The sequence below is a fragment of the Scyliorhinus torazame genome, chromosome 10 (genome assembly GCF_047496885.1).
Source record: "Scyliorhinus torazame isolate Kashiwa2021f chromosome 10, sScyTor2.1, whole genome shotgun sequence".
NCBI classification, from domain to species: domain Eukaryota; kingdom Metazoa; phylum Chordata; class Chondrichthyes; order Carcharhiniformes; family Scyliorhinidae; genus Scyliorhinus; species Scyliorhinus torazame.
The window spans coordinates 232,881,570-232,906,644 of NC_092716.1; the positions used below are offsets into that span (position 1 = coordinate 232,881,570).

General features: G+C 49.5%; 1 protein-coding gene across 2 annotated transcripts in view; it reads left to right on the plus strand.

Moving 5' to 3' along the window:
* The first annotated feature begins 24,290 nt into the window (after positions 1-24,290).
* The window catches only part of accs (1-aminocyclopropane-1-carboxylate synthase homolog (Arabidopsis)(non-functional)), a 126,509-nt gene continuing 125,724 nt past the window's right edge, over positions 24,291-25,075 (plus strand). For both annotated transcript variants that reach the window (XM_072466570.1, XM_072466572.1), the window contains exon 1: positions 24,291-24,353. The gene's annotated coding sequence lies outside the window, so the exon portion shown is untranslated. The remainder of the gene's footprint in view (positions 24,354-25,075) is intronic.

A 25,075-nucleotide genomic window follows, 5' to 3' on the forward strand; every position in this document is an offset into this window, starting at 1 on the left:
AGCACCCGGAGGAAACCCACGCAGAGATAGGGAGAACGTGCAGACTCCGCACAGACAGTGGCCCAAGCTGGGAATCGAAACTGGGACCCTGGCGCTGTGAAGCAACAGTCTAACCACTGCGCTACCGTGTCACCCTATGCAAGGTTATAGGGATAGGGCAGGGGAGTGGGCCTCGGTAGAGTGCTCGTTTGCAGACTCGATGGGCCAAATTACCTCCTTCTGCGCTGCAGGGATTCTATGGATTGTAATGCAGTAAACAATGTGAAATATGTGTCAGTGTTACCTAATATCAGATAAAGAGCAGGTTTAGAGGGGATGTGAGGAAAATCCTTTTCACCCAGAGGGTGGTGGGAGTCTGGCACTCGCTGCCTGAAAGGGTGGTGGAGGCAGAGACCCTCATAACATTTAAGAAGTATTTAGACGCGCACTTGCAGTGCCAAGGCATACAGGGCTATGGGCCAAGTGCTGGAAAATGGGATTAGAATACTTGGTTGTTTTTGATCTGCGCCGAAGCAATGGGCCTTGTCTGTGCTTTAGACCTCTATGACTTGATGCAGGCAAAATTAGCAACCTCTGAAATTGTTGGAGTTGAAAAAATGTTAAATTACTCAGTTGGATTAAGGTCGCAATATCTCACAATTCTCCACCTTTGTCAAGCATGAATTCTTCGTAATGTATTTTAAAGCAAGTCTGCCATCTAGTGATGGCAAATGGTAAATCAATATTCCCTTCTGTATGCGGGCAGCTTTCATTCCTTTGTGTGTATAAACTGTAGAGACAGTCAGAATTCGAGTGAACTTGTTGACGTAAGAATTCAAACTCGTCCCTCAAATCAAAAGACTAATAGTGTACCATTGCAGCTAACATGTTGCACAACATAGACCTTTTGCTACAGCTGTCCATGATATCATTGAATTATATGCTACGGATTAGAACCAGTTTCAATATTTTTGTAACATGCGCAGAATACTGACCACATCTTTTTGACCTTGAACAGTTACGTTTAAATGTTTCTAAGTCATTGTCAGGCAATGACTATGGAGCATTTGTGGTTAACAGTTCACTTTTTACGATATCTAGGGATGAATTAACAACTTATGAAATTGTTGGGGTGGGGGAAAAACGTGAAAAGTTATTGAATTGAACAGAAGTTTCACTACCTCACGATTCTCCATCTGCTGCGTGGATCCTTTGCTATGCAGCTATTTTTTCAGTTATCTATAGTGAGGCAAAGCACACCTCCTGGATTTGTGGGATGTTAGGGTTGAGCAATGCTGATTTGCTGAAAACGAAACACGCTTAAAAAAAAAGTTGTGACTGAGGCAACACCAGGCGCCGAAAGCAAACCTCAGAAAATAATTGGAAGTTACAGCAGTTTGTTGGGCGTAGGATTGCTGTTTGGTATTTTTGTCGCTCGGGCTTCATTAATGTTTGATTGGAGGGCCGCTGGTGATGGATTAATTACTCAGGGGAGCCTGCTAGATTCAGACCACCCTAATATGGGCAGACTGGCCAGACTCTGTGCTGGGTGGAGGTAGATCCTAGGCAGGAGGTGGCTGGATGGGTGGAGGGAGTGGAGAGTTTGGTTCACGTGGGAACAGCTAACAGAATTTCAAAGCGCATGAAGTAAGGGGATGCATGCAGAAGAGGTGATGCCTGGGTCCAGTTTAGTCTGCTGCCGCCTTTTAACGGAAAAGAAATGAGGCTGTGTGCAGTCATCCGGCCAGAAGCGGCAGCAGTGAGCAGGTCACATGCCCGGTATGTACCCTTGATGTCAAGCGCCCTCTATATACATGCTTTTGTCGCCAAATCACAGAGGAGTGCTGCTTTAATTTTCTAGTTGCTGGCAAGCAAGGCAAGGGGACTATGAAGATGGATAGTTTTATTCCAAGTAAGAGATGGCTAGAGTCACAAATAGACAGTGTACCTACCGATCAGGATCTCACAACAGAATCTGCTGGAGAAAGCTGCTCGGGAGAGTCCAGAGCAGGACATAGCAGTGCTAGTGTTAGCTCTGGGCAGAGCTGCATGGCCTCTGGTTAACAGCCTACAAAGAAGACCCCTCACTCGGGGTCAAAGCAGTGTAAAGATGACGTCGTGGACTTCCAGAGGAGGCGATGCGCTGAGCGGTCACACAAAAGGTGGCTCTCCCTTGGGAATTTCAATTTAGGCCCTTTTAACCTGTAAATCGGATACCAAAGTAACAGAAAACCCACCCACCCTCAGGCCAATCTAACACACACCCGAGGAAATGCCTTTGAACCAGCCACGGAGCTGAAAAATTGTAAAAGTAAAAGCTGGGAGAGGCAGATCTCGATCTCAGGGTGAGGAGACACACGGAGCAGAGCACGGCGGACCGAATAGGATTGCCAACTCGAATGCCAGCCAACACACCGACGGAGTAATGGATGGAGCTTCTTGGCTTCCTTTGCACCAAAACAGTGACTCTATAAAGAAGGACCTCATGTCGGCCATGAGGCCAGCCATAGAACCCGCTCTGACCCTCATCAAAGGGGTGTTGGTTAGAACGGAGCGAAGACTGGAGACCCAGGAAGCGACAGTGCGGGATCTAGAGAACGCGACTACCAACCAGACCGATCGGATCGCCCCGTTCGATCCGAGGCGGAAAAGTAGGTGACAACCCTTAGAGCGCTTAAGGGGAAGGTGGAAGATCAGGAGAACAGGTCCCGTCGCGAGAACCTAATGATTTTAAGGCTACCTGAGGGCTCAGAGGGCAGAAACCCAACAGAGTATGTTGCAAAGATGCTCAGGAAGCTGGTCCGAGGGGACAGCTTCGCCAAGCCCACAGAGGTAGGCTGGACGCACAGGTCTCTCTGGCAAAGGCCCAAAGCAGGAGAACCACCGTGAGCGATTATAGCGAAACTCCATAAGTTTCAAGATAAAGAGTGTGTCCTGAACTGGGCGAGGAGCATGTGGCCATGTAGATGGGTGGGACATACAATCCACATCTACCAGGACATTGGTGTCCGCCTGGCCAAGCTCCGGATGAGTTTAATGGGGCAAAGGCAGCTTTATTTAAAAACAGGATGCGGTTTGGTATGCTGTACCTGGCGATGCTTTGGGTAACCTATGGCAACAAAGAGCACAATTTTACTATGCTGGGAGACGCAAATGAGTTCATCCAGAAAAACAGGCTCAGAGACGGCAATAAGGGACAACTAAGAGAGCGCTTTAACGAGGTTTACAATTTTGGGCTGTACGCTTACATTACTGTTGGGCAGGGGTGGAGTGGGGGGGAGGGGTGGGGGGGGGATTGGGGGTGTGTGGTAAACCATTGTGTTCTGATATTAGAGGTTGTACGGTAGAACCTGCACTACAGGTTCGCCTGTGGCCCCTGCATGCGAGCTCCGCCCAGGAGGCGGGGTATAAATATGCTTGTCCTCCAGCTCGCAGCCATTTCGCCAGCTGCTGTGGGAGGCCACGCATCTGATACTAATAAAGCCTCAGTTTGGATTCAACTTCGTCGCCAGTCAAATTGATTGTGTCTCAATTTATTAGTATCAGATTCAGAAAATGGATCTCCGTATTAAACCAGATCGCCTGCAGCAGGACCCACACACAAGCGACGCCAGAAAGGACTTTCAGCACTGGCTAGCTTGTTTTGAAGCGTCTATCAACGCGGCGCCGACCCCTGTTCCAGAGGCTCAGAAGATCCAGATCTTATAGTCCAGGCTGAGCTCCAAAGTCTTCCTGCTGATCCAGGATGCGCCAAACTACACCGAAGCCATGACTCGACTCAAGGACAATTACGAGCAGAAGACAAACACGCTCCTAGCCAGACACACGCTCGCAACTCGTGCTCAACTACCTGGTGAGTCCATCGAAGATTTCTGGAGGGCCCTAATCCCACTAGTTCGGGACTGTGACTGCCAGGACGTTACAGCTAAGGAGCACTCAGATCTCCTTATGCGGGACACATTTGTGACTGGGATTGGGTCCGATATCCGGCAGCAGCTCCTGGAAGGGGCCACGTGCGACCTCGCAGAGATTAAAACGCTAGCGTTCTCTATGACGGTCGCCCTGCGCAATGGCCAGTCCTATGCCCCCAGTCGCGCGGCCCACTCTTCCTACGCTTCATGGGCCCCACTGGCAGCCGCCCCAGCGGGGGCGCTACCCACCCAATACAACTGCATTATGCGCCAGCCAGCGAACCCCGGGGGGCCCCGATGCTTCTTTTGGGTCCAGCAAAAACACCCCCGCCAACGCTGCCTGGCCCGTGCTGCCCTTTGTAAGGCCTGCGGGAAGAAGGGCCACTTTGCTGCAGTGTGCCAGGCCCGCTCAGCGGCCGCGGTCGCCCCCACCCTCCCCCAGTCATGGGCAATGGGCGCTGCCATCCTCCCCTCCCCCCCCAGGCCACGTGCGACCAGTGGGCGCCGCCATCTTCCCCTCCGCACAACACGTGCGTTTCATGGGCGCCATCTTGCTCCACCCCCGCAACGTGCGTTCCATGGGCGCCACCATTTTGTAACCCCCAGGATCTCCGGGTGCCGCCATCTTGTCTACCCCTCAGCACATGGACACCACCAGCGTTCCAAGATCTGAACTCAACGGCCGCCCCATTACCCGACGATCAACCAAGGCTCACCTCCATGTCACTCGACCAGTCTCGCCCGCATAACCTGACCAACGCATCCACCAGCGTGAAAATCGACGGCCATGTGACCTCCTGCCTACTGGACTCCGGGAGCACCGAGGGCTTTATACACCCGAATACAGTAAGGTGCTGCTCCCTTAAAGTACACCCCGCCAGTCAAAAAATCTCCCTGGCCTCCGGATCCCATCGCGTAGCGATCCGGGGGTACTGTTCGGTAACGCTCACGTAGAGTTCCACGGCTTCCGCCTCTACTTTCTCCCTAATCTCTGCGCTGCACTTATCCTCGGCCTGGACTTCCAGTGCAACCTCCAGAGCCTGACCCTTAAATTCGGCGGACCCTTACCACCCCTCACTGTGTGCGGCCTCGCGACCCTAAAGGTCGACCCACCTTCCCTCTTTGCCATCTAACTCCGGATTGCAAACCCGGCGCCACCAGGAGCAGACGGTACAGCACCCAGGATAAGGCCTTCATCAGGTCCGAGGTCCAGCGGTTGCTTCGGGAAGGCATCATCGAAGCCAGCAACAGCCCCTGGAGAGCTCAAGTGGTAGTGGTTAAATCTGGGGAGAAAAACCGAATGGTCGTGGACTACAGCCAGACCATCAACAAGTACACGGAGCTCGACGCGTACCCCCTCCCACGCATATCTGACATGGTTAACCAGATTGCACAGTACCGGATCTTCTCAACGGTGGACCTGAAATCCACGTACCACCAGCTCCCCATCCGTAAATCGACCGTCCATACACCGCCTTCGAGGCAGAAGGCTGTCTATATCACTTCCTTAGGGTCCCCTTCAGCATCACTAACGGGGTCTCGGTCTTCCAAAGTGAGACGGACCGAATGGTCGACCGGTACGGTTTGCGGGCCACGTTTCCGTACCTAGACAATGTCACCATCTGCGGCCAGGATCAGCAGGACCACGACGCCAACCTTGCTAAATTTCTCCGCTCCGCCACTCTCCTCAACCTCACGTATAACAAGGAGAAGTGTGTGTTCTGTACAAACCGCTTAGCCATCCTCGGCTACCTGGTCCAGAACGGAGTTCTGGGGTCCGATCCCGACCGCATGTGCCCCCTCATGGAGCTCCCCCTCCCCCATTGCCCCAAGGCCCTCAGACGTTGCCTGGGGTTCTTTTCATATTACGCGCAGTGGGTCCCAAACTATGCGGACAAGGCCCGCCCACTCATACAGTCCACTCACTTCCCCTGACGGCCGAGGCCCAACAGGCCTTCGCCCGGATCAGAGCTGATATTGCCAAAGCTGGGATGCACGGTGTAGATGAAACACTGCCCTTCCAAGTAGAATGCGACGCATCGGACGTCGCCCTTGCCGCCACCCTCAACCAGGCAGGCAGGCCCGTGGTATTCTTTTGCCGCACCCTCCATGCCTCTGAAATTCGGCACTCGTCCGTCGAAAAAGAGGCCTAGGCTATCGTTGAGGCTGTGCGGCATTGGAGGCATTACCTGGCCGGCAGGAGATTCACTCTCCTCATTGTCGGTAGCCTTCATGTTCAACAACAGGCAGCGGGGCAAGATCAAAAATGATAAAATCTTGCGGTGGAGAATCGAGCTCTCCACCTATAACTACGAGATTAAGTATCGCCCTGGCAAACCCAACGAGCCCCCAGACGCCCTATCCCGAGGTGCATATACCAGCGCACAGGTAGACCGACTCCGGACCCTGCACGACAGCCTTTGTCACCCAGGGGTCACACGGTTGTACCATTTCATTAAGGCACAAAATTTGCCCTACTCCATCGAGGAAGTAAGGACAATCACCAGGGACTGCCAGGTCTGTGCGGAGTGCAAGCCGCACTTCTACCGGACGGACCGCGTGCGCCTGGTGAAGGCCTCCCGCCCCTTTGAACGCCTCAGCGTGGATTTCAAAGGCCCCCTCCCCGCCACCGATCGACACAGATATTTCCTCAGTGTGATCGACAAATACTCCCGGTTCCCCTTTGCCATCGCTTGCCCCGACATGACGTCTGCCACCGTCATTAAAGCCCTTAATTCCAACTTCACTCTGTTCAGTTTCCCCGCCTACATCCACAGCGACAGGGGATCCTCATTCATGAGTGATGAGCTACGTCAGTTCCTGCTCAGCAGGGGTATCGCCTCCAGCAGAATGACAAGCTACAACCCCCGGGGAAACGGACAGGTAGAAAGGGAGAATGGGGCGGTATGGAGGGCCGTCCAGCTGGCCCTACGGTCCAGAAATCTCCTGGCCTCCCGCTGGCAAGAGGTCCTCCCTGATGGATAACATTCCATTCGCTCATTACTTTGCACTGCTACTAACATTACACCACATGAACACCTTTTTGCCTTCCCCAGGAAGTCCACATCCGGGGGATCACTCCCGACTTGGCTTACAGCTTCGGGAACTGTGCTTCTCCGTAAACATGTGCGGCTCCACAAGGCGGACCCGTTGGTGGAGAGGGTGCACTTGCTCCACGCAAACCCATAGTACGTGGCATTCCCCGACGCCCACCAGGATACCGTCTCCCTCAGGGACCTAGCACCAGCAGGTTCCACCCCCGTCGCCACCCTCCCCTCCCCTGTCGCTCCCATCACCACCCCCACTAGGACCGTCCGTCCTCCCCCTGCCCACACCCGTCGATGAAGAGGATTTTGGCACACTCCCAGAGTCAACTTCAACCACGTCTGCGCCAACATCGCCGTCGCCACTTCGTCGATCTCAAAGGACCATCAAGGCACCGGACCGGCTGAACCTCTGACCGGCCCACCGGATGCCAAGAGACATTTTTTTTGCGACTCTGTAAATATTAAAATTTCTAATTGTATATAGTTATCCACCCTCCCCCCCCCCCCCCCCGCCGGACTCAATTTTAACAGGGGGTGAATGTGGTAAACCACTGTGTTCTGATATTAGAGATTGTACGGTAGAACCTGCATTACAGGTTCGCCTGTGGCCCCTGCATGCTAGCTCCGCCCAGGAGGCGGGGTATAAATATGTGTGTCCTCCAGCTCGCAACCATTTCGCCAGCTGCTGTGGGAGGCCACACATCTGATACTAATAAAGCCTCAGTTTGGATTCAACTTCGTCTCCAGTCAAATTGATCGTGCCTCAGGGTGGTGAAAGTAGGGATTGTGGTGAACGTTTCGCAGTAACCATTCACCATGTTTCTAACTATCACGCTGTTGCCCATGTGGGCTCCACCTATGGACCATTGTAAGGTATTACCTGTAATGCATCATGTTGGTGCCTTGTGGGCTCCGCACCTGGCTCCACCCCTTGAGGCGAGGTATAAAGAGCAGTAGCTCTGTAGGCGGCTCTCACTAGCAGACGAGTCGCAGGCAGACACTGTTCTAGTTGATTAAAGCCACAGTTTACTGCTACTCCTGGTTTCGTGTGAATTGATGGTCGCATCAATTAAAAAAGTTTACGTCTGGGAAGTGAACAGGAAAAGTGTCCAGATAAATAAGTAGCAATTGATTCAGCTTTAGATTTGTCTGGCACATTCTTTAAAGACATCAACGCTGACAAACTACGGATAGCGAGTCCAGAGAAGCTCCAAAGTTACAATCAGTGCAAACTGTTGGAGAAAACAGGATAAAGAGAAGGACAATATGTCTCAGATAAAACGTAACTGGGAAATATTTGGAGAGGATGAACACGATATGAAAGGGCATTGTTCCTGTTTGGGTCCTTCACCCAAAATTTCCCACATAACTTTTATAACCTCTTCAAAAGCCTCTGTGTGAGGGCAATTAGCAGAAACTCCCATTGGCGATTAAATCACACTGTGGCCATGGTGGACTTTATTTCCACTATGCTGCATTAAAAACTTACACAAGAGATTGGGAAACTCAAATTGGGCTGAATGCAATTTATCCGTCAGATTCCAAAATCTTACTGCCTGTGTGGAGTTTGCCCATTCTCCCCGCGCCTGCGTGGGTTTCACCCCCACAACCCACAAATGTGCAGGTTAGGTGGATTGGCCCCTTAATAAAAATAAGATTCCAGAACCTTTTGCTCTCGTTACGTTGGATCAGGGGAGTTGCACCAAAAAAAGCGAATTGAGTGGAAACTCCCAGGCTGACAATGCAACTTAATTTGCAGCTGGAACAACAACTATTGCTGCACGGAGTAAACAATCTCCACCTGGTGGTGGTCTAAAATGACAAAGAATATCATAGGATTTAATTGGCACACTTAAAGGGATCAGGTCCTGACCCAGACTGGCTGTCCTGGTTTCTTCCTGTTATTCTTTCATGGGGTGGGGGCGTCACTGGCAAGTCCAGCATTTGCTGTCCATCCCCAATTGCCCTTGAACTGAGTGGTTTGCTCAGGCCATTTCAGAGGGCAGCTATGAGTTATTACTGTGGATCTGGAGTCACATGTAGGCCAGACCAGGTAAGGGTGGCAGATTTCCTTCCCTAAAGGACACTTGTGAGCTAGATGGGTGTTTATGACAATCTCCAATGGTTTTGTGATCACCATTACTGAGGCGAGATTTTCAATTGCAGATTTATTCATCGAATTTAAATTCCACCAGCTGCCATGGTGGGACTTGACCCCTCGACCCCAGGGCATTAGCCTGGGCCACTAGATTACTATTTTAGTTTTATCACGACTAAGCCACTATTTCCCCTGAAGAGAATGCCGCAGTAAGTCATTCCCAACCATTTGGGGGGCATGTGGGTTTGTGCAAGGTCGGAGGTGTCGAAATATATTTGTTTTAGGGATACTTTGTAAACACAGGACTCTTTACATATTTAAGATGCTGATATGGAAAGCTAATCCATCTGCTGCCAATGGAAATAGTACAAATGGCAAGGGAAGCAACATTCAGTAAATTGTCCAAGCATTCAACCATTTCTTAGTGCTTTGAAAGGTTAGTCATGGCACGAATCATTTCCAGCCTCCCGGATTGCCTTGATCCACTACAGTTCGTCTACTGCTGCAACAGGTCCACAGCAAACACCATCTCCATGGCCCTGCACTCTACCCTGGAACACCTAGATAACAAAGACACCTACGTCAGACTCCTATTTATCGACTACAGCTCAGCCTTCAACACCATCATTCCGACGAAACTCATCTCCAAACTCTGTGGCCTTATCCTCGGCTCCTCCCTCTGCGACTGGATCCTGAACTTTCTAACCCACAGGCCACAATCAGTAAGGAAAGGCAACAACACCTCCTCCACGATCATCCTCAACACCGGTGCCCCACAAGGCTGTGCCCTCAGCCCCCTACTATACTCCTTGTAAACCTATGACTGTGTGGCCAAATTCCCCTCCAACTCAATTTTCAAATTTGCTGATGACACCATAGTAGTGGGTTGGATTTCAAACAATGACGAGACAGAGTACAGGAATGAGATAGAGAATCTGGTGAACTGGCGCGACGACAATAATCTCTTTGTCAATGTCAACAAAACGAAGGAGATTGTCATCGACATCAGGCAGCGTAGTGGAGAACATGCCCCTGTCTACATCAATGGGAATGAAGTAGAAAGGGTCGAAAACTTCAAGTTTTTAGGTGTACAGATCGCCAACAACCTGTCCTGATACCTCTATGCCGACACTATAGTTAAGAAAGCCCACCAACGACTCTACTTTCTCAGAAGACTAAGGAAATTTGGCATGTCAGCTACGACTCTCACCAACTTCTACAGATGCACCATAGAAAGCATTGTTTCTGGTTGTCTCACAGCTTGGTATGGATCCTGCTCTGCCCAAGACCACAGGAAACTACAAAAGGTTGTCAAGTAGCTCAATCCATCACGCAAACCAGCCTCCCCTCCATCGACTCTGTCTACAATTCCCGCTGCCTCGGAAAGGAAGCCAGCATAATTAAGGACCCCACGCACCCCGGACATACTCTCTTCCACCTTCTTCCGCCAGGAAACTGATACCAAAGTTTGAGGTCACGTACCAACCGACTCAAGAACAGCTTCTTCCCTACTGCCATCAGACTTTTGAATGGACCTATCTCGTATTAAGTTGATCATTTCTCTACACCTTGCTATAACTGTAACATTATATTCTGCAGTCTCTCCTTCCTTCCCTATGTACGGTATGCATTGTTTGTACAGCATGCAAGAAACAGTACTTTTCACTGTATACTAATACATGTGACAATAAATCAAATCAAATCAAAATAATGTAATATGGTTTTGAAGCAAGAAGTTTTGACACTGATGGGTCAGCACAAAGGTTTTCCCTCCACGTGCCCCAATTCGTAACAATGAGCTGCAATTTCTTCAAAGGAGACATTTGGCATGAAGTCATCAAGGATTATCCTGGCCCAAAATGGGACCACCAAGAGACATTTAACAGTTTACTCAAATGTGTTTGCTAAGTACAAAAGGTTGCTAATTTCAGGTCGCAGGTCAGAAGTACCCTGAAGAAAGCACGTGTTACTTTTTCATTTTTGTTTAATTGCTTTTTCTCTGAAATAGAGTTTCACCCACTATAGCATCTTTGTTACTAAATGTACCATTTTTCAAATTTTGGAACCATAGAATTTACAGTGCAGAAGGAGGCCATTTGGCCCATCGGGTTTGCACCGGCCCCTGGAAAGAGCACCCTACTTAAGCCCACGCCTCCAACCTATCCCCTGTTGCTAACTTTCTCTTTGGTTCAATTGCTCTGTTTTATTACCTTTGCTCTCGAGTCGCCAGGTATCTTTATGATACCGTCACAAGGTTCAAGTCCGAGTAATGATCAATAACCCAATACACAGATTAGTAAGATTCAAATCAAAGCACATTTATTGTACACAGTAATCGCTACTCATGCACAAATTCTACGTCTAAGCTACTTCTACAACTAACAGGTCTATACTTAACTTCGGACTGGCCCACCAGGTCAGGGGAACAAATGGCCTTTCTGAGTCTGCGGGATTCGAAGTTGGTATGGATTGGTAGCTAGGAGCGCCTATCTCGTAGCGAGCGTTGAATTAAGACTTACTTTGTTCGGGGGTCACTGCACCGGTCACGGTCAATGTTGGTTCGTGTTGCTGGGTGACCCGAACAGGACGCAGAGGTGAAGAGAGCTGAAGAGAGACTGATTTGAACTTGGGGCTTAACTCTTATAGTCCCCAGGGGCTTCCCGCCTTTCGGGGCGGACCCTGTACCTGGTTCCAAGTGATTGGACTTTGCCACAATCGCTTGGTTTGATTTCTCCAATACTGGGGCGGTTCCCTGATCGATGGGCGGTCTTGAGGTGCTCGTTCACCTCCTTTGTGTTGGCACCTGCTGGCGCCGAGGAGTCTGGCTTTGCTTTGTGTGTCCAAAATGCTACTTATTGTTCCCGGGGATTGCTCATCAGTATGCAGATGGCTGCTACTTTGTTATGCTGATGGCCGCTGGTATCGATGTTGTCTGGCCTTTGCCGAGGTAAATACACAGCAAACCTGCAGCTGCTGGTTTCTGTCTAAGTTGGCTGACTTTCCCATCAGCCTTTGCCGTTCGCCATTTTAAATCGGGAGCTGGCCAATTTAGGTGGCCACAGCCCCCCGTAACCCAGTAACACCACCAAACCTTTTAGACACTAAGAGACAATTTAGCCTGGCCAATCCACCTAACCGGCACATCTTTGGACTGTGGGAGGAAACCAGAGCACCCGGAGGACCCCACCCAGACACGGGGAGAATGTGCAAACTCCACACAGTCACCCGAGGCTGGAATCGAACCTGGGACCCTGGAGCTGTGAGGCAGCAGTGCTAACCACTGTACCACCGTGCCACCCCAAATATTTATAAGATATAGGTCAATAGATAAATGTTTGTCAGGTGAGAATAAATTAAGTTAAAGAGGTTACATGCCAACCACAAAACTATCACTTCACATTTTCCACGTGTTATTATTGTTAATTTTTTTCAACTAATGTATAAATATTGATTTCCACATTAAACATGCAGGGTGGAATTTTGCAGGACGCTCGCCCTCCTCTGTGGCATGTTTTCCGGCAGCGGAGGCAGCCCGCCATTGGCCACCACTGGGATATTCCAATTCCACCAATGTCTACAGCATTTTGCGTGACTCGCCCATCCTGCCGCCGGGGAACCTGTCGTTTGGTAGCAGGACTGAAAGATCCCGCCATTGGGAAGGGCTGAAAAATGTTGCCCCTAATTTCTGCAAACCATCATGCTGCCAAATGACGTTACTACTGGACAAGCCAGATCCCAGGGTGGAACCTGGAGTGATCCTGGCTTTTTTTGGTGTTTAGAAATGTGAAGGGTGGCTACTGCGCAGAGTCACAGGAGTCTGCTGATGAACTTTTAACAAGAAAATAAATATTCATTAAAAGATAAACTGCATCACACTACTCCTTCACCCACAACAGTACCATTACAGGTAACTCAGCGGGCACAATGGGTGGCACGATAGCATAGTGGTTAGCACTGTTGCTTCACAGCTCCACGGTCACAGGTTCGATTCCCGGCTTGGGTCACTGTCTGTGCGGAGACTGCACGTTCTCCCCGTGTGTGCATGGGTTTCCTCCGGGTGCTCCGGTTTCCTCCCACAGTCCAAAGCTGTGCAGGTTAGGTGGATTGGCCGTGCTAAATTGCCCTTAGTGTCCAAAAAGATTAGGTGGGGTTACTGGGTTACGGAGATGGGTGGAGGTGTGGGCTTGGGTAGGGTGCTCTTTACAGGGGCCGTGCAGACTCGATGGGCCAAATGACCTCCTTCTGCACTGTAAATTCTATGATTCTATGATACAGGTCCTTAAGGATAACACGAGTTATAAAATCAATCTTCTACCCTTTGTTCACAGCAAGTACACAGTCAATGTAAACCCATAGGCAACCTGTCATCGGATACACCACACTCTGAAACCAAGTGACAGTTGCCACCCCAAAGCAACTTCTATGGATCTCTAATCAACTGTCCTCATTAATCTGGACAAATGTGAGGTAATGCATTTTGGGAGGTCTAATGCAGGTAGGGAATATACAGTGAATGGTAGAACCCTCAAGAGTATTGACAGTCAGAGAGATCTAGGTGTACAGGTCCACAGGTCACTGAAAGGGGCAACACAGGTGGAGAAGGTAGTCAAAAAGGCATACGGCATGCTTGCCTTCATTGGCCGGGGCATTGAGTATAAGAATTGGCAAGTCATGTTGCAGCTGTATAGAACCTTAGTTCGGCCACACTTGGAGTATAGTGTTCAATTCTGGTCGCCACACTACCTAAAGGATGTGGAGGCTTTAGAGAGGGTGCAGAAGAGATTTACCAGGATGTTGCCTGGTATGGAGGGCATTAGCTATGAGGAGAGGTTGAATAAACTCGGTTTGTTCTCACTGGAACGAAGGAGGTTGAGGGGTGGCCTGATAGAGGTCTACAAAATTATGAGGGGCATAGACAGAGTGGATAGTCAGAGGCTTTTTCCCAGGATAGAGGGGTCAATTACGAGGGTTTAAGGTGCGAGGGGTAAGGTTTAGAGATGTACGAGGCAAGTTTTTTACACCGAGGGTAGTGGGTGCCTGGAACTCGCTGCCGGAGGAGGTGGTGGAAGCAGGGACGATAGTGACATTTAAGGGGCATCTTAAGAAATACATGAATTGGATGGGAATAGAGGGATACGGAACCAGGAAGTGTAGAAGATTATAGTTTAGTCGGGCAGCATGGTCGGCACAGGCTTGGAGGGCCGAAGGGCCTGTTCCTGTGCTGTACATTTCTTTGTTCTTTGTTCTTTGTTCATATGCTTGTGACACCATGAGCCAAACTGTCTCGCAAAACTCGATCTTTCTCCCAAGGGTTTCCAACCTCAAAGCTCGAAGAACTCAGTTTCAAATCTTCTCCTAAACAATGCTTTCTCTCCACTTTCGATCCCTCCGTCTGAATTTCCTCTCCCCTGGATTGCTACCTGCATTTAAGCTTCAGCTTTCACCCTCAGATACTCGTCATGCTGACAGAACACTGCTGCTTCACAGGCCCGTCATTAGCATTCACCTATCTTTGGCTGCCCGCTCACATCTCCTGGCTTCTTGTAAGCCCATTTTAACTTTACACTGCTCCCTTCAGCTTTCACTCTTTAATTTGGTGCCTTTTCCTCTGTTCCTTACTTTAGGTTCTTTTTTAATAATTTGTCCATGGGATGTGTGCGCCGCTGGCTGGGCCAGCATTTATTGCCCACCCCTGAAGGCATTGAAGGGTCAACCACATTTCTGTGGGTCTGGAGTCACATGTAGGCCAGACCAGGTAAGGACGGCAGATTTCCTTCCCTAAAGGACATTGGTGAACCAGATGGGTTTTTACGACAATTGACAATGGTTTCATGGTCATCATTAGACTTTTAATTCCATATTTTTATTGCATTCAAATTTCACCATCTGCCATGGGGGGATTCCATGGGCAGCACGGTAGCATTGTGGATAGCACAATTGCTTCACAGCTCCAGGGTCCCAGGTTCGATTCCAGCTTGGGTCCCTGTCTGTGCGGAGTCTGCACATCCTCCCCGTGTCTGCGTGGGTTTCCTCCGGGTGCTCCGGATTCCTCCCACAGTCCAAAGATGTGCAGGTTAGGTGGATTGGCCATGATAAATTGCCCTTAGTGTCCAAAATTGCCCTTAGAGCTGGGTGGGGTTACTGGGTTATGGGGATAGTGTGGAAGTGTTGACCTTGGGTAGGGTGCTCTTTCCAAGAGCCGGTGCAGACTCGATGGGCTGAATGGCCTCCTTCTGCACTGTAAATTCTATGATGATATTCTATGGTGATATCTATGATGATGATTCGAACTCGGGCCCCGAGAGCAAGACTCTGGGTCTCTGGGCAATAACCACTACCCCGCTGTCTCCCCACTGAACAGGACCTTGTTAAGATTCCTGTTTTTGTTCCTTGATTTAAGTGTCTCCATGGACTTTATTTTTGTCCCTGGTTTCTGGGACTTTCTTTTGAAAAATCTGCTTTCTGCAGCTCCTCCTCCTTTGTCTAGCACATCCTTATACCGTCTTCCAATTGAATCAAAACTGTTTTCTATTTCTCCCTGTGTCTGTGTGGGTCCCCTGCTGCAAGGCAGCAGCTCAGTTTTTTCAACTTTGTTTTAACTTCCTTAAATCACTACCCACCCCCCACCCCTCCTCACCCTTTGATAACCCAGTTCCCCTCTTCAGAGGTCATAACGCCTCATTAAAATGCAGGTTCACAAACAAACTCACAGACTTACAGGAAACTTTAAGAAGTTAAACCACAACCCAGGTTCCTCCTTTCTTAACACACGAATACAGAAATATAAATTGGATTGGGTTTGTTTATTGTCACGTGTACCGAGGTACAGTGAAAAGTATTTTTCTGCAAGCAGCTCAACAGATCATTAAGTACATGAGAAGAAAAAGGAATAAAAGAAAATACATAATAGGGCAACACAACATATACAATGTAACTACATAAGCACTGGCATCGGATGAAGCAGACAGGGTTTAGTGTTAATGAAATCAGTCCATAAGAGGGTCATTTAGGAGTCTGGTGACAGTGGGGAAGAAGCTGTTTTTGAGTCTGTTCGTGCGTGTTCTCAGGCTTCTGTATCTCATGCCCGATGGAAGAAGTTGGAAGAGTGAGTAAGCCGGGTGGGAGGGATCTTTGATTATACTGCCCATTTTCCCCAGGCAGCGGGAGGTGTAGATGGAGTCAATGGATGGGAGGCAGGTTCGTGTGATGGACTGGGCGGTGTTCACGACTCTCTGAAGTTTCTTGCGGTCCTGGGCCAAGCAGTTGCCAAACCAGGCTGTGATGCATGTGGACATGCCGAATTTCCTTAGTTTCCTGAGGAAGTATAGGCGCTGTTGTGCTTTCTTGGTGGTAGCGTTGACGTGGGTGGACCAGGACAGATTTTTGGAGATGTGCACCCCTAGGAATTTGAAACTGCTAAACATCTCCACCTCGGCCCCGTTGATGCTGACAGGGGTGTGTACAGTACTTTGCTTGCTGAAGTCAATGACCAGCTCTTTAGTTTTGCTGGCATTGAGGGAGAGATTGTTGACGCTACATCACTCCACTAGGTTCTCTATCTCCCTCCTGTATTCGGACTCATCGTTATTCGAGATCCGGCCCACTATGGTCGTATCGGCAGCAAACTTGTAGATGGAGTTGGAACCAAGTTTTGCCATGCAGTCGTGTGTGTACAGGGAGTAGAGTAGGGGGCTAAGTACGCAGCCTTGCGGGGCGCCGGTGTTGAGGACTATTGTGGAGGAGGTGTTGTTGTTCATTCTTACTGATTGTAGTCTGTTGGTCAGAAAATCGGGGATCCAGTTGCAGAGTGGGGAGCCAAGTCCTAGGTTTTGGAGCTTTGATGTGAGCTTTGCTGGGATTATAGTGTTGAAGGCGGAGCTGTAGTCAATAAATAGGAGTCTAATGTAGGAGTCCTTGTTTTCGAGATGCTCTAGGGATGAGTGTAGGTCCAGGGAAATGGTGCCTGATGTGGACCGGTTGCAGCGGTATGCGAATTGCAATGGATCAAAGCGTTCTGGGAGTATGGATGTGATGCGCTTCATGATCAACCTCTCGAAGCACTTCATTCCGACTGAAGTCAGGGCCACTGGTCGGTAGTCATTGAGGCAGGTTGCCTGGTTCTTCTTTGGTACCGGTATGATGGTGGTCTTCTTGAAGCAGGTGGGGACCTCGGAGTGGAGTAGGGACAGGTTAAATTTGTCCGCGAATACCTCTGCCAGCTGGTCCGCGCAGGCTCTGAGTGCACGACCAGGGATCCCGTCTGGGCCCGTCGCCTTCCGAGGGTTCACTTTCAGGAAGGCCAATCTGACTTCAGAAGCTGTGATGGTGGGTATGGGTGAATTATGGGCTGCTGGGGCACTCGCCAGCGGATTGTTTGTTACCTGCTCGAACCGAGCATAGAATGCATAGAATGCAAATTCAACTTAAAACTATAGGGTGTTCCCAATACTCACAAATACAGATGCAACTGATGTAACGATCGCTATTTCCTAACAAAATACGTAACAGCCACGGTGAAGTGTCAATTACGCATCTGAATGAAACATGTCACTTTTATCGAAGTCATGTAAGGAGCACATGTTGAGAATTGCGTGTCAGCAGGAGAATAAAACTTGCACAATTGTTGCACAGAATTGGTAACTCCGCCACAAAGCCTCTCAAACTGCCAAGATGACGAAATGTTGTGACCGAACTGATGACTTTAACCCCACAACCCACTACCCGCTATCACTTCCTGGGTTCCTCTGGGATCCAAGGCCTTTGTTGGATGTCATGCCGGCTGTAGCCTCTTCATCCCTGGTGGCGCTTCTGAGTACAAGGTGTTGCCACCTTCTGGTTGACTGGCAGCTCTCAATGAGCAAGTCTTCTACCCCGGGGACCTTGATCTTGGGGAATCGTATAAACCATAAAATCTTAAATGAAGTTCAGTGTGTTTTGTACATACTATCTAAATTCAAATTATATCATAGCTCAAAACCCACTTCTCACATTTTCATATTTAACATTTTTTTTACTAACAGCTTTTGTTTAGATTTCATTACGTTAAAGGTGCAATGTCCCAAGAAGCTTCATCGGAGAATTATAGAACAATGAATGACACCGAGCCACAGGAGGAGACATCAGGGGCGGGATTCTCCTTAATCGGCGCGATGTCCGCCAACCGGCGCCAAAAACGGCGCGAATCAGTCTGGCATCTCGCCGCCCCAAAGGTTCGGAATTCTCCACATCTTGAGGGGCCGAGCCCTCACCTTGAGGGGCTAGGCCCGCGCCGGACTGATTTCCGCCCTGCCAGCTGGCGGAAAATGACTTTGCCTTGCAGCGCATGTGCGGGAGTCAGCGGCCGCTCACGGCATCCCCGCGCATGCGCAGTGGAGGGGGTCTCTTCCGCCTCCGCCATAGTGGAGACCGTGGTGAAGGCGGAAGGAAAATGGCACATGGCACAGGCCCGCCCACAGATCGGTGGGCCCCGATCGTGGGCCAGGCCACCGTGGGGGCACCCCCTGGGGCCAGATCGCCCCGCGCCCCCCTCCAGGACCCCGGAGCCCGCCCGCCGTGTCCCGCTGTCCCAAAGGCAGTTCAATCTGCGCCGGCTGGCGTGGGTTGACAGCGGCGGGACTTCGGCCCATCGCGGACCGGAGAATTGCCGGGGGATGCCCGCCGACCGGCGCGGCGTGATTCCCGCCCCCGCCGAATCACCGGTGGCAGAGAATTCGTGACATGGCGGGGGTGAGATTCACGCCGGCCACCGGCGATTCTCCGACCCGGTGGGGGGTCGGAGAATCGCGTCCCAGGAGAGATTACCAAAAACTAAAGAATGTCTTGTGGAAAGTAAGCTAGAGAGTTTGGGGAGGGAATTCCAGAGTTAGGGGATTGTAAGCAACTGAGTGCATGCCCACCAATGGTGAAGAATTATAATTGGGAGAGTACGAAAGGCCATAATTAGAAAGCGCAGATATTAGAGAGGGTTGTGGGGCTGGAGGAGAATACAGATACAGGCAGTTATATCTTATATTATTAAGGTTTTAACCTCCAACCAATAATCCAGGAACCCTAACCCAATCTCTCAGAACATTTTCACTACACAAACTGAATAAATCTGGGGAGAAAACACACCCCTATCTGACCCTCTTTTAATCTTCATATCCTTCTAAAATCCTTGCCATTAAGAAACTGAACTGGACTAGCCATATAAATACTGTGGCTACAGGAGTAAGTCAGAGGCTAGAAATCCCGCAGCGAGTAACTCACCTCGTGACTACCCAAAAGCCTGTTCACTATCTACAAGGCACAAGTCAGGAGTGTAATGGAATATTCCCCCACTTGCCTGGATGTGTGCAGCTCTAACAACACTTAAGAAACTTGACACCAGCCAGGACAAAGCTGCCCACTTGATTGGCACCCTATCCACCAACATTGATCCACCGCCGACTACCAGTGGCAGCTGTGTGTACCATCTACAAGATGGGTTGCAGAAACACACCAAAGACTCATTGGACATCATATTCCAAACCCCATCTAGAAGGGCAATGGCAGCGGATGCATGGGTCAACATCACCTGGAGGCTCCCTTTGAGCCACTCATTACCCTGACTTGGAAATATATCGTTGTTCCTTCACTGTCGTTGGGTCAGAATCCTGACACACCCTCCCTAACAGCACAGTGGGTATACCTACACCATAAGAACTGCAATGGTTCAAGAAGGCAGCCCCCCACCACCTTCTCAAGGGAAATTAGGGATGGGTAATAAATGCTGGCCTAGCCAACAACGCCCACATGCGCTGAATCAGTGAAACCAATTAGGGAGACACTAAGTGAATATTTTGTGTAACAATTTGCTCATCGTCTTCACCTTTAAAAAAAATATCTTGATTCCAAACGTAGCAAAACAAAAAGAAGGCAATACAACTCATGCACAACAATAGAATGGGTAAAGGTAATGCAAACAGTGTTTTGTTTCGGTTTAACAGCGTAAACAATGCCACCCAACCACCACCACCCCCACCCCAGTTGCTGGTCACAAACAAGTCCTTAAAGACGGCGATGAACCGCTCCCGACTGGAGCGGAACCTTTCCTCCCACCCTCTGAAATCAAATTTAATTTTCTCCAATGTCAGGAATTCTGCCAGCCAGTCTGAGGCTCGAGGTGGCACTGCCGATCTCTAGCCAAGCAGGACTCATCACCGGGATAGCAGGGAGGTGAAGGCCACAACATCCGCCCCTGCCCCTCAAAAACCTCCAGCCGGTCCGACACCCCGAAGATCGCCATCAGATCACGTGGCTCCGTCCTAACCTCCACGATCTCAGACATGGTCTCGAAGAACGAGGCACAGAAGTCAACCAATTTTGGGCAGCACCAGAACATGTGGGTTCGCCAGCCCCCTCTGGCATCGCTCGCATCTATCCTCCATCCCAGGGAAGAAACAACTCATGCCCGCTTTGGTCAGGTGTACCCTATGCACCACCTTCAGTTGTTCCAGGCCCAGCCTAGCGCAAGAGTAGGTGGAATTAACTCTGTATAGGATCTTACTCCAAAGCCCTCCTTCTAGCTCGAGGCCCAATTCCTCCTTTCACTTCTCCCTGGTCTTGTCCAATGGGGCCCTTACTTCCTCCCGCAGTTGGCCGTATATGTCTGAGATCTTCCCCTCTCCCAATTCATCCTGTAATAAAATTCTGTCCAGCAAGGTGTACTTAGGCAACTGAGGGAACGAGGGGGCCTCTTTGCAGAGAAAATCCTGTATCTGGAGGTATTTGAACTTATTCTCGTTCGGTAGTTGAAACATCTCCATCAGTTCCTGCAGACTTGCAAACCTACCATCCACGTACATGTCCCTAAACCTCATCACCCCCTCCTCTCTCTTCCAAGTTTTATAGGTAGTGTTCATTCCCACCGAATTAATCTATGGTTGTCACAAATTGGTGTCAAGATGGATAACCCCTCAACTTGAAATGGTGCCCGAATTGGTTCCAGTTCTTCAACAACGGCACCACCACCGAGCTGATTGAGAACCTGGCCGGGGAGAACGTTGGAGAGGAGCAGCAACCAGTTCCCACAGGGACGTCCCTGGACATGATGCTTCCTCCATCTGCACCCACTCCATCCCTGGCTCCCAAGCCAACCCTGCACCCTTTCCACATTCGCTGCCCAATAGTAATCCAGAAGGCTCCAAACTCCCTCAGGAACTCCATTATCTTTCCCATGCTGGCTAAGGGGTCCGAGATTTAGAGAAACAAGTCAACCGCATAGAGGGACTCTCTGTGCTCCCTGCCTCTCCATCCACCTAACGACCTGAGCGTGATCACCAGTGGCTCAACTACCAAAGTGAACAGGAGTGGGGACAACCAGCATTCCTGCCTCATACCCCTGACCAACTGGAATTTGTCTGCGCTGGTGCCGTTCGTCCGGACGCTTGCCATGGGAGCGCTGTAAAGCAGTTCCACCCACGAGACGAACACTGGCCCAAACCCAAACTGTTCCACTACCTCGAAGAGGTATTTCCTCTCCATCCGGTCAAAGGCCTCCTCTGCATCCATGGAGATGATCATCTCTGGTGTGCCCTCCCTGGGTGGGGACATGGCAGCATTCAACGGGAATCTGATGTTAGCCGGCAGTTGTCGGCCTTTAACAAATCCGGTTTGGTCCTCCGCAATCACTTCTGGCAAGCAACTCCAGTCATCTTTCCAGAACCTTCACTAAACCCTTTGTGTCGGTGTTCAGAAGTGAGATAGGTCTCTATGACCCACACTCCATCTTTCTTCAGAATTAATGAGATTGAAGCCTGTGTAAATGTGGGCGGTAAAGCCCCCTCGCCAATGAGTCAGAGAATCACAGAAAATATAGTTGTTAAACATCCCCAGCAATTCTGGAGGCAGGAACACCACAAACCTTTTGTAGAAGTCGACCAGCAACCCATTTGATCCTGGCACCTTCCTGGATTGCATGGAGTTGACGCACTCCATGACCTCCTCTAGACCCAACGGTGCTTCCAGTCCCTGCCCCCTTGTAAGTGATTCAATTGGTCCCTGTCCTTGTCAGTGACCCAAAGTTTTGCCGGGTACTTCCATCGTAAGGGCAGAAATGGGGATGCTTGCGGATGACTGCACAATGTTCATCTCCATTTGCGACTCCTCAGATAATAAAGCAGTTCATGTCCAAATGCAACAAGACCTGGACAATATCCAGGCTTAGGCTGACAAGTGGCAAGTAACATTCACACCACAAAAGTGTCAGGCAATGACATTCTCCTACAAGAGAGGATCTAACCACCGTTCCTTGACATTCAACGGCATTACCATTGCTGAATCCCCCACAATTAACATTCTTGGGGTTATCATTGATCAGAAACTGAGCTAGACTAGACACAATGATACTTTGGCTACCAGGGCAGGTCAAAGGCTAGGAATCCTACGGCAAATAATTCACCTCCTGACTCTCCAAAGCCTGTCCACCATCTACAAGGCACAAATCAGGAGTGTACTGGAATACTCTCCATTTGCCTGGACGAGTGCAGATCCAAGAACTCTCAAGAAGCTTGATACCATTCAGGACAAATATGTCATTCATCTACAAGATGCACTGTAATAACTCACCAAAGTTCCTTAGACAACACGACCACTACCACCTTGATGGACAGGGCAGCACGGTAGCACAGTGGTTAGCAACAGTTGTTTCACAGCTCCAGGTCCTAGGTTCAATTCCCGGCTTGGATCACTATCTGTGCGGAGTCTGCACGTTCTCCCCATGTGTGCGTGGGTTTCCTCCGGGTGCTCCGGTTTCCTCCCACAGCCCAAATATGTGCAGGTTAAGTGGATTGGCTATGCTAAATTGCCCTTAGTGTCCAAAAAGGTTGGGTGGGGTTACTGGGTAACGGGGATAGGGTGGAGGTGTGGGCTTGGGTGGGGTGCTCTTTCCAGGGCCCGGTGTGGACCAGATGGGCCGAGTGGCCTCCTTGGAATGCACTGTGCATTCTGTGATTCTGTGACAAAAGCAGCAGTTACCTGGCAACCCCACCACCAGGAGGTTCCGCTCCAAGTCACGCACCACCCTGACTTGGAAACATATTGCCGTTCCATCACTGTCGCTGGGGCAACATCCTGGAACTCGCTCCCTAAAAGCACTGGGGGTGTACCTCCATATCAAGAAGGTAGCTCCTTCTGAAGGGCAACTAGGGATGGGCAGTAAATGCTGGCCTAGCCAGCGATGCCCGCAACCCATAAATTAATTTTAAAAACTGGAGAGGGTGAGAGACTGACAATCAGCTTTGGCATGCGTGACTGCTCACTGGAGAGGCAGTTAGATCACTGGAGGACATTCGATGGGGGGGCTCCTTCCTGATAATGGGATGGAGATCGGTCTTGATTGGTGATCATTGGTTTTTCGCCATGCTGCAGTGGGATACTCGCTAACGTGGGATCTCGCTAACGGGAGCGGGACGGTTAGATTGGAAACTGATCGGTGCCAGGCATGATTTACGATTTCGGCCTCTCCCGCTAGCTAACCAGCCCGCTTGTTCGCTCGTTTGGCTGGTAGATCATGCCCTCTGTCTTTGTGCATGGCACTACTGCTTTCCTTTTTAAAAATCTAATAACATTTTGATTTTAACTTGACAAAGTTAGTGATACCAACGTGGGAATTACCTCAAAATGGAGTCAGCAGACTTCCTGCCCCCATTAATGCCTGTACCCTGTATGCTACTCCTTTTATAGGGCCCTCCCTGGGGCAGCTGAAGCATCTGCCTGCTTCGGGAAGAAGGTCTGCTTTAAAATAGAGATTGAGATCCTATGATGTACAGATGTACAGAAATAATAAGCACTTGCACTGTAGCTCCCTAAAACTCTCATGCCTCCCAGGTTCCCCACATATCTCCGGTTATTAAATGGAAATTTCTAATTTCTAAACTACTTATTATTAGAATAATCCTCCAAGGACTAGAACCATGCAAACATTAATTTTGTGAAACAGCATTTCATGTGTCTGGTGAATTCTTTTTCCCCATCACAGGATGAGCGCATCATTTGCAATGCTGACATTTAATGCCCATAATTAGTTTCCCTTCAGAAGTTCCTGGTGATCCAACAACTTTTTGAACTTGCTGCAGTCTGTGAGGTGTGTAACCCACAATGCTGTCAGATAAGGAGTTCCAAAATGTTGACATAAAGAATGGTGATCCATTTCTAAGTCAGGGTAGTGTGTTGTTGCTAATTGGCTGTTTGACTTTTAATTTGGCTTTGTTTAATTATGTTTGCTCAAGAGTCGCCAGGTATCTTTGGACACCGCCACAAGGTTCAGAGCCGAATACTGATCAAAGACTTGATACACCAGTAAGTAAGTTCAAAAGCAATGCTCATTTATTTACACACAGTCAAATCTACTCATGCATAAACTCTACAAACTAAACTACCACTATTACTAAAGCCTATACTTAGCTTCGGGTGCCCACTCAGTCAGAGGAACAATGGCCGTTGCTCGGTTCTGAGGCTGTTGGGTTGAGCTGTTTACAGGGTAGCAACTAGGAGCGTCTATCTCGTAGCGTGCGTTGACTTGGGACTTACTTGGTCTGGTGTAGCTGCTAGGCTGGTCTCTCTCTTCGCTGAGAGCCAAAGCCAAAGAAGAAAGATTCTCCCTTGGGGAATACCTTTTATACTAAAAAGGGCTTTGCGCGCTTGTGGATGGGCCTTGAACTTGACCAGCAGGAAGGAATATGCAGCAAGGGAAGTTGCTGCTGCTGTTATATATATATGTTATTGTAAATAAATTTTATTACTTTGTATCCTTAAAACTCGTGCTGGATTCTTCGTGGCCCTTACAAAAGAAGGTTACAGGTTTGAAATGTCAGTTTTTAAAATAGATGTTTCAGAGACAGGACCTAAGCTAGGATTAAGAGCTGAATATGAATGTGAGGGGAAAGGAAAGTTGGCAATATTAATCAAAGGTTCCCAATAGTACTAGAAATAGGAACGATCTGTGCAACAGTGCAAAAGCTGAATCTATTTGTTTTGAGTTAAGGAATAAGAAAAGGAGTGTTTCTATCATTGGACATATA